We start from the raw sequence: 9,906 nt of genomic DNA on the forward strand, positions 1-9,906 counted from the left end.
GCTTGTGAATACTAAAGAGGGGGACTTAAAGGAACCCTGTGGATGGCATATAAAGTGATGTAACTAGAGTGGCAGTGACGAAAAGTGTCAGACAAGATTCACCTTTTTTTATCAGAAATTGCAGATTGAAATGGCAGTGGATTTTTGTTTTTCAGACTAGTTGTACTCTTGGGTATGCCACCTGTAGACAACAAAGTACAACAGTGGTGACTACACATCTATTTGATAAATAACATACAGGAAGCATTGCAAACACTACCCCAATATCAATTAAGTTTGAAATAAAGTCCCTCCGGGGTGCACAGAGACAGAGAAGAATGGCGACAGGCAGAATGTGGGATGCAGCAGCTGACAGTAGCAGAGAGTGAATACAAGCATGAAGACCTTTCAAAAATCAGGTTAGGGAAATGTGATGGGTGTGGCAGGGTTCCTGTCATCTGACACAGCATACCATGACATTGAAGCCCCTTTCATCATGCACAAAAGCTGACTTAAAGTCAGCGTGTCAGCAGCTTTCAGTTTGCCCTGAACAGTTAACCCAGCACTGTAGTAAATCTATTCACTGTGTGAATATATGGGTCTGGACACACTTCATAGAGAATCGTTTCCAGTTGTTGCATCCAACTGGGTGTAGACCTGGGGTTCATGTTTAAAGTATACAGCTTTTAACCAATCCGCATTGATCACAATGTATGCCGAAAGTCTACCACCGCTGCAACTACATTTAGAAAAGAATGCTTGACTTCAATGTCATTATACTGAGCCACCGCCACTGGTTGCTGATTGGTCCACCCTTCAGCCTGCCAGGCTACAGAAAACTGCCTTCTGACCATGAAGCTGGCTCCAAGCTGACTTTTGGAGCCTTATTGGCATAGTGTCACGACACACTACAAACACAACAAAATCTATACCCATCCTCAGTACAATTGTCTATGATATAATGTAGCAGTTATCTCCCTCATAAAATATACCATGAAATGGAATACTTTCACCTGGCTGTTGCCATGATCCTTATCTTCTGACTGATGTTTTTCCAAAGAAAACGTGCTTTCAAAAGTAAGAACTTGACCTGATGAGGCAGCTGGATTCACGAGATGACAAAATACTTCAAAATACTTCAAAACAAGACTTCAAGTTAGGTGCTTGTGGCCAAACCACAGTGGTTCCGACCAATCAATGTTCACTGAGGAACTACTTCCAGATAAAGACGTGGCTTAGGTGTGATGACAGACTGTTTGTTTGAAAACAACAATGGCTACCTTGCTACCTTCTTTGAATTAAATATTTTTGTACTATTTGTAAGATTGCCTTGTATGTGCACATTTGCTGTACAGGCCAGGAATCATTTACATGCTAACATACTATCCTTGGGCTGTGCTTTGTTGTTGTTTCTTCCTCTGTGCCCTCATACTACATCATACAGTTTGTTGACGTGATTGGTTGAAGCTAGCCAATGATAGACAGATAGTTCACCCAATCACCTGCCAAGTATCTTTTGGAAGTGCTTGCCCTTGTCCAAACACTTTCCAAGGACAACTTCTCAGATGATTCTGTGTGGCGAACCATCTGGCATGTCAGGTTAAACAAAATGTCCTCCCACAATACAGTCTTCAAGGGCCGACCAGTGCAAGCAAATGCCATAGCATGCCAAAAGTGTTGCTTAGCAACAAAAGATGTGGTTATTTGAGTGTGTACTTGAGAGTAAACTGACACTTTGCGAAAGGGAGTGTGACTGTGCATGTAGCTAACAATGCTGCATCTCAATAAAGCCTTTTTGTTGGCATCTCTCTCTGAAAGAGCTTAAAGTGTCCTGCTGCAACTGTCATTAGTCATTTTGGAATTGTCAGTTCATTTTTAAATGTCATTGCCATTTTCAGGTTATTTGCATTCAGTCCCACTTTCAGTCACTTAAAAAAGGGAGATTAGACAAAATGCAGGCTTTGCGATCAGTTGCTATTACCCCAGCAATCACCACCTTCACAGCTTTTCGCTAACTCTTGTTAAATTCTCCCACCTCTTTCCCTAATATTTCTCTGTCATCCTCTTCTCTCTTTAGCTTTCTTTATTTTCCACTCTCTTTTCTTTCATCCTGTCATCTCTTCCTTTGTCCCTCACTTCTCTCTCCTCATTTCCCTATCAAGTGATGTTTAATTTTAAAAGGCCTAACTGTCAAACATTGGATATTCCTCCAGTGCCATAACAGGATTTCAGTTTGTCAGTAAAACATTTGTCATGGTAAAGCACACACAGAAAACTCAGAATAAATGCATATTATATCAGACATTGTCGCACTGTTTGGTTTATGTGCATGACGGAGCTAAATGAAAACTAAAGTCTCTCACTCACCTTTTTACCAGAGACCCCAGTTCGGTTTAGCTCTACTTGCCCATTGCCCGTGGATGGTATCTGGAACCTGGTACTATTTTTAGTATTGCCTCTGTTGGGGTTCCAAGCAAGCAGAGCCGATACTAAAAGGTGACATGAAAACACTGTAGATCATGAGCTCCCACAGTGCGATAGACACTCTCTTTAGAGGTGCAGACTAATGGAAGTTTGTGTCCTGTTCCTCCTTCACTAGAGTAGTTTTGATGCACAGCCAGATAGATGTGTCTGAAGTTATACACCCAGTGAGTGCTTAATGAAACCGGTCTTGCAACAAACAAGAAGATGGGCGTGTGTTCAGAGCAAAGCTCGCCTCCAAGGTGTTGTGCTAACATGACTAAAGTCCTAAGGAGAGACACGAAGGCCACACTGAACTTTGTTGTCAAGTTTTGTCTGTCAAATGTTCTATTGCAGTGAAAAGCAATTTCATTGAAGTGAATTGAAATTGGCGTTATGGCCATTTAGTAAGGGCATACTATCTGCAGTGAAAAATGAAAATCAGAAAAGTACCTGATACCAAAAGAAAGTGAAGTCAAGTAGAATAGAGACGGTACAATCAGTGGAGTTGTGTCTTTATTAAGTTCAAGGAAACACAGTTAAACATCAAGAAGACAGAAACTTCCATTGAAAGAATGAAAGCTAATACACCTTCTTTCTGTCAAATGATAGGGTTTACTTATAAGAAACTGTATTCTCCATGCAACAATGTGCTCAGTTAGGAGTTGACTCTGAAAGTATAAAATTCTGATAATGTGTACCTTGAACAAGGCTACACAACCCTCTAAGTTGTTACGTAAATATTGAAAATGTTTTGAAAGTCTGCATTTGGATTTGCATCAAAATCCCACTGTGAGAGGCAATCATGCTGATTGTCTGGTGTACGCTGTGATTGTTGGAAATACAGCATACCTAGATGCTCTCTGGGAATCTCACTGCTTTGTACTGGGATGAAAAGTGAAATAGAAGCTTAAATGTATCATATTATGTGTAGTAACCTGTCCTAATCCCAGGGCATTAAATACTGACATTTTGTCAAAGTCTGCTGGTGTCACAGAGATACACACAAGGCGCCTTCTGTTTAAGCATCAAAAGAACTTGGTTTTGTTCAGGAGAAGATGGTTTTGGTTAAAATAAGTGCATCACTAATCCAAGTAACATTATGTACATGAGTTCAGTTACCTTATTATACATATTTTAAAGAGGAGGTTATAATTTAGGTAGGTTGTGTTGATCTCTGATCAAAGAGGGGGGAACTGTGAAGGAATTTGCATTCATCAATGGGTCTCCTCGTCTCATCAATCAGGTTTCTCTGTCTCTTGAGATCATTAGGTCCTCCTGAACTCTTGTGTTGGCATTAAGTAAAGTCTGTTACAGCTATAGATGGAGACAGTTTAGTGTTCCAGGTTAACCAAGTTTCAAGGACGAAGCAGGTGCCTCTTATCCGGAAATCCAGAACATTCATATTAACTGGACTTGGGAGCAGAGGAACTCAGAGATGGAATTAGACTTGTCACTCTGTCAAGCTTCTGTCAAGCCTGTCAATAAATATTGCTGTTGATCATCAAGTCAGTCTCTTGAGCTTTAACCAGAATCAGACTTCATAATTTCCATCACATACATTACATAAGCTTACTTACATTAATTAAAATGAATCCAAGTTGAAGTTTAATTTATCACAATCTCGCATCCTGGTCCCCTGGGTAAACGTTCTGTGTTTGATCAGTTCAACCACCCCAACCTCATCCATCAAAATCCACATACAGTCAGTAGTGGGACCCTCATAACTGAACTTACTGTCTATACTTTTGGAGCCAGCTAGGTACCTACACTTGAGCAATAACCAATTACCTGAAGAGGATTGTGTTAGTCGACCATCACAACTGCAAAACAATTATTTTCAAGTTTAACTTTTAATTCTTTAGACTGAGATTGACCTCTTTGTTTTACAGGCCATTGACACCGCCATTGTCAAAGCAGAGTAGCTACATAAATTACTGCTGCCAAAACACACATAGATGTATAATCCATGTGTCATCCATTTTTCAATGGTAACACGGTGTGAGAACTGCTGTGCTCTGCCACCTCTTTCAGTGCTACTTGTACAACATGATGATCATCACACTGACCCCCAATCAATAGGATTTCAGTTACTGCAGAATGAGTTGCCATGAGAGACAAACAGTTGAACTAAATAGTCAGGCAACTGTGACATGGACTGATTGGGTTGTTTTCTGAACCACCAGGTACGGTACACACACGCATACACACACGCACATACCACTAATTACCAGAGACATTAAACAGGCTGTGTTTAAATCTTTTATGACCAGTATCCCGGTGTGGTTTTGCAAATAAGGATTGTCCTCTCCAGACCAAAAGGATGTCGTTGGTTCTTTGTTCAAACAGCTTAGGTGTCTCAAGCGCCGTTGAGGTGGGTGGACTTGTGAACAAAGACTCTGGCTTTGCCACAAGAGACCAGGGTTTGTGTTTTATCTCCTTCCAGCCACAGATGATCATACCTTAACCTTGACCAAGAGGTGTAGCCCCAAAAAAGTATTCTGCTGGTGTGTCATTGTCCATAATAAGAGTCCTTACAGTATTTTGATGATGCTAGTGTGTCTGACAATGGCTCCCTTTGGTATTTGTGAGTGAAATGTTTCAAAACCCTTTGAATGGATTGTCATGAAATTTGGTATAGAGATACCCGCCCTTGTGCAAATGCAGACTTTTAAATAGGGGGTGTCATCAAGTCAAAATTAAGCACCTGAATGTCCAACTAAATGTCTGCTTACAATGTGAAATAACTGATTCATTTTTTTCAAACAAATCATAACCATAATGTACCTGTACATCCTCAATTACATGTTGACACATGTAATGTTAGTAGCCTATGCTAACACAATAAACGAATGGTGATGATAAACATCATTACTTTTAAAAAATTTTAGTGCAGTAAACAGTTTGCTCAACATCAGTACTTTTCCATTACAATTGTTAGCATGTTTGCACGCTAACATTTGTATTCAGCTCAAAGCACCACATTAAGTACAGCCTCACAGAGCTGCTATCATGGCTGTAAACTCTAGTAAGAGTTGAGTTGAAATCAAGTCACAAGCATATCTTCCCAAATTACAATTTTGCTTGAGTTATTTATTTATTTGTTCCCCAGCTTGCCAAGATAAGATGGAACTTTTGCCCTTTCATCATTAATATTGCTGTGGTGCCACTGACCAAAGCCCTTAACCCCCAAAGCTTCAGCAGAGCTGGTCATAGGCCAACAGATCAAAGTGGGCCTCCCGGTATGAATGTGTGTATTTGTGTGAAGTTCAGAAACAGAGTGCCCTTCCCTTTGTGAAACTTTCCTAGATAGCTAAAAGTAGATAATGTTTAAAAAAAATAATAATGTTGAATGGTCTGCACTTATATAGTGCCGTATAACCTTTCATCATTTATAATCCTTTCACACACCAATGCTCACCTGCCATTGGGAGCTTGTAGGGATTCCATTTCTTGCCCAAGGAAACTTCAGCATGTGGACAGGAAAACCTGGGGATTGAACCGGCAACCATATAATCAGTAGGCAACCCGCTCTATGAGCCACAGCTGCCACCAAATTAGCGCTGAATGCATTTGTACTTTACATTCAGTCGTTGCATTCCCTAAGACCACATTGACAGTATACAAGGGCCTGCTGCCAAGTGCCAAAGAGACAGATTAGTTTACAGTTTCTTGAAAGAAGTGAGATAATATTATGCAGAGACATACAGATATCTACTTCAGGTTATGTACCATGTCCATGCTGTACAGCAACAGGTCAGAGCAATTGATGCAATGAATAGTGATCTATTTTTGGCTCAGGGTTTGAAACTCTTGTCAGAGTGGCAGCATAACCCTCAAGCATATACTCGCTATTGATCATGCATTAATAGCCTGACAAACTCACTTTGCCATGAGATCAAATGCATCTTGTGTAGTCTATCTTGCAAAGTACTGCAAGCATGGAACTGATTCATTGAAAAAATAAGTATTTAAAGTCGATTAATCTACAGAGTCTTATGCTTTGCAGCATCTAGGTAGCCTGGAGCCTGTCTCAGATGACATTGGGTGACTTGCAAAAGTATTAATTTATACTGAGATCACTTGGATGGTGTTGCCTCATGTCTAAGTTGCAGACATAAAGACATGAGTTCAAGATGTCCTCAGCAGAGGTTCACTGGATAGACTGGCTTACAGACTGAATAAATCACAGACGTTAAAGACTTTCAGACCTACATGCATTTTGGAGGATCAGACTGAAGCCAATATGTTGATAAGGTATGTCTCTTTCTGTCATATAAAATACAAGCAGAGCACGGACCATTCTTAAAGTAAAGGAAACAATTTTTTTTTTTTTTTTTTACAAGACACATTGCTAAAGAAATCCCCCCTAAAGGTTTGGTGTCATTTTAATCCATAGTCAATTACTCAGGCTGAGCTGCCTGCCATTTCTCCCTGTCAATCATTCTGCGTGACTGTTTTCAGATATGACAGCACACTGAGAGCTCCAGCACAAGGGTAGGCAAGCAGATCAGATGTGTTAAATAAGTACATTTTACACAGTTTATTTCTGTCCTCACAGGTAATTAACACTGTCAAATTCATTCAGTTTAATTTGTTTGTGGGTATTGCGTGTGTGTGTGTGTGTGTGTGTGTGTGTGTGTGTGTGTGTGTGTGTGTGTGTGTGCGCCTGTGTGTGCCTGTGTGTCTGTGTCCATGTTCAGCCTAATTGTTTCCTAATTCTGTTCCTTTTGTACACCCCCCCCCCACACACACACACATACCCCCCCCCCCCCCCCCCCCCCCCACACACACACACACACACACACACACACACAACTCCCAGTCTCCTCTCATAATATGAATCATGGAATAATGTTATGCTTTTAAGAGAGCACTTTGGCTAGCATCTCCATAAAACCTATCACATGATGGTCAGTCTATTGTGATTCATGTAATTCTTCAGTGATACTTTTCCCTCATGTGTTATCATTCTAGCAAGACAGAAAAAACATGAAAGTAGTGGAATGCAATGTATGCCTCCACATACATACACAATAAGGTTCTGCATTCACCATTTCACCTTCCATTAGAACTGAGGTGTTCATTGGTCGTTTTATATTTCTTAACCATCCATCTACTTATTCTGCATCATGTAGAGAGAGCTGACTTTTAAATTTCAAAAGGAAAACTGCTCTGCAACGAGGCACTGAAAAGTTACACACAGTTATTTCTGCAGCAGAAAGTGCTGTTTATCAATAATGAGTGGGGTAGGTCAGGAATAAAAGTAGGGTTAAATTTGCAGCATCCTAGCTGTTTTAGTGAAATGTGATACATCAGCGAGGTGGTTCTGCATGGCAATAGATCTAAGAGAGAACTTGAACAACTGACAAAAACAATTTAAAATTACTGTCTACTGCACTAAAATTTTAAAAGTAATGATGTTTATTATCAAATACTTTAAAGGTGCAATTGAGGAACCTTCTTCTTGTGTGCTTTATCATTTATTATACAACATTTTCTATGTTATGGCAATTTTCACTGAATGTATGTTTGTTGGTAACAATAAGCAGCCTCTATATAAATTCAATAATCAATAAACACAGCTGAAATGTACTTTAGTGGCATTCACATAAAAATCTGTCTACAAAAATGGGCTTTAGTTTCAAATGGCTCTCTTTGTGAGTGTATTATTGAAATTGACATAAGTATATTATGTAATTAAGCGTAAAGTATGTTCTTGTTCCTAAACAAGCTGCATTAGGACAAAAGGTACTGAAAAACCATCCACCTTAAGCCTTTTTAAATAAACAAGATTATTATTGAACAATGCCAATCATTCATGTTCCCTTTGGTCATTGCCTGTGAGGGTGTAAAACAAGTATATCTCTCGAACCTCAGATTCAAGAGGAGCAGTGCGGATTCCGTTCTGGTCGTGGAACAGTGGACCAGCTCTGGGAGTTTGCCTGTCCAGTCTAAATGTGCTTTGTGGACTTGGAGAAGGTTTTCGACCGGGTACCTCTAGGGTTTTTGTGGGGAGCGCTGCAGGAGTACGGGGTGCCAGAGCCGTTGCAATGGGCCATCCGGTCTCTATACAACTGCAGTAGGAGCTGTGTTCGTATTCCTGGCAATAAGTCGGACACGTTTCCGGTGGGTGTTGGCCTCCGCCAGGGCTGTTCTGTGTCACCGATCCTGTTTGTGACCTTCATGGACAGGATATCTAGGCACAGCTGGGGGGAGGAGAACCTCAGGTTTGGGGGTCTCTGGATCGCCTCTCTGCTGTTTGCAGATGATGTGGTCTTGTTGGCCTCTTCAGACCATGACCTCCAGCATTCACTGGGGCAGTTTGCAGTCGAGTGTGAAGCGGCAGGGATGAGAGTTTGCATCTCCAAATCTGAGGCCATGGTGTTCTGCTGGAACCTGGTGGATTGCTCCCTCCAGGTGAGGATGGAGTGCCTGTCCCAAGCGAGGGAGTTTAAGTATCTCGGGGTCTTGTTCGCGAGTAGGATGGAGCGGGAGATCGATATGCGGATGGGGGCGGTGGCAGCAGTAAAACAGGCACTGCACCTGACCGTGTTGGTAAAAAGGGAGCTGGGCCGAAAGGTGAAGCTTTCCATTTACCGGTCAATCTATATTCTGACCCTCACCGATGGTCAAAAGCTCTGGGTCATGACCGAAAGAACAAGATCGGGGCTACAAGCGAATGAAATGATTTTCCTCCGTAGGGTGGCCGAGCTCAGCCTTAGAGATAGGGTAAGGCTCTCGGACATCAGGAGGGAACTCGGAGTAGAGCCGCTACTCCTTCGCATCGAAAGGAGTCAGCTGGGGTGGTTCGGGCATCTGATCAGGATGCCTCCTGGGTGCCTCCCACTAGAGGTTTTCCAGGCACGCCCAACTGGCAGGAGACCCCGGGGAAGTCCCAGAACATGCTGGAGGGATTATATATCCCAGCTGGCCTGGGAACGCCTCGGGATCCCCCAGAATGAGCTGGAAAGTGTTGCGGGGGAGAGGGAAGGCTCGGCCAACTTGCTTGGCCTGCTGCCACCGCGACCCAATCCCAGATAAGCAGAAGAAAATGGATGGATGGATGGATGGATGGATGGATGGATGGATGGATGGAGACTTGGACCATGCATATCTGACTTGTTGATCTATTTCTTAAATATGTAATATCATATAATATAACATAATATCATATCATATCATATCATATCATATCATATCATATCATATCATATCATATCATATCATATAAAGAATATGTGTAGGAGCTTAAAGGATAATGAAGTAGAAAAAAAGAGAGTAGTATCCCGGTATTTTTTTCTTTATTATAGCATGTAAGTACATGTAGGTGAGTTCCATGTACTCCTAATTTCAGTTCAGGGAAATGGTGCTGGAATACAGAAGTGTAAAATGACGAGCATGATAATGCAGTTGTGTATCAACAGTGCTTTATAGGATTTATATGCTAGATGCTGGAACAGAGGT

Source organism: Embiotoca jacksoni, unplaced genomic scaffold, assembly GCF_022577435.1.
Source record: "Embiotoca jacksoni isolate LCO1_2020_lvr unplaced genomic scaffold, fEmbJac1.0.p SCAF_16, whole genome shotgun sequence".
NCBI lineage: Eukaryota > Metazoa > Chordata > Actinopteri > Embiotocidae > Embiotoca > Embiotoca jacksoni.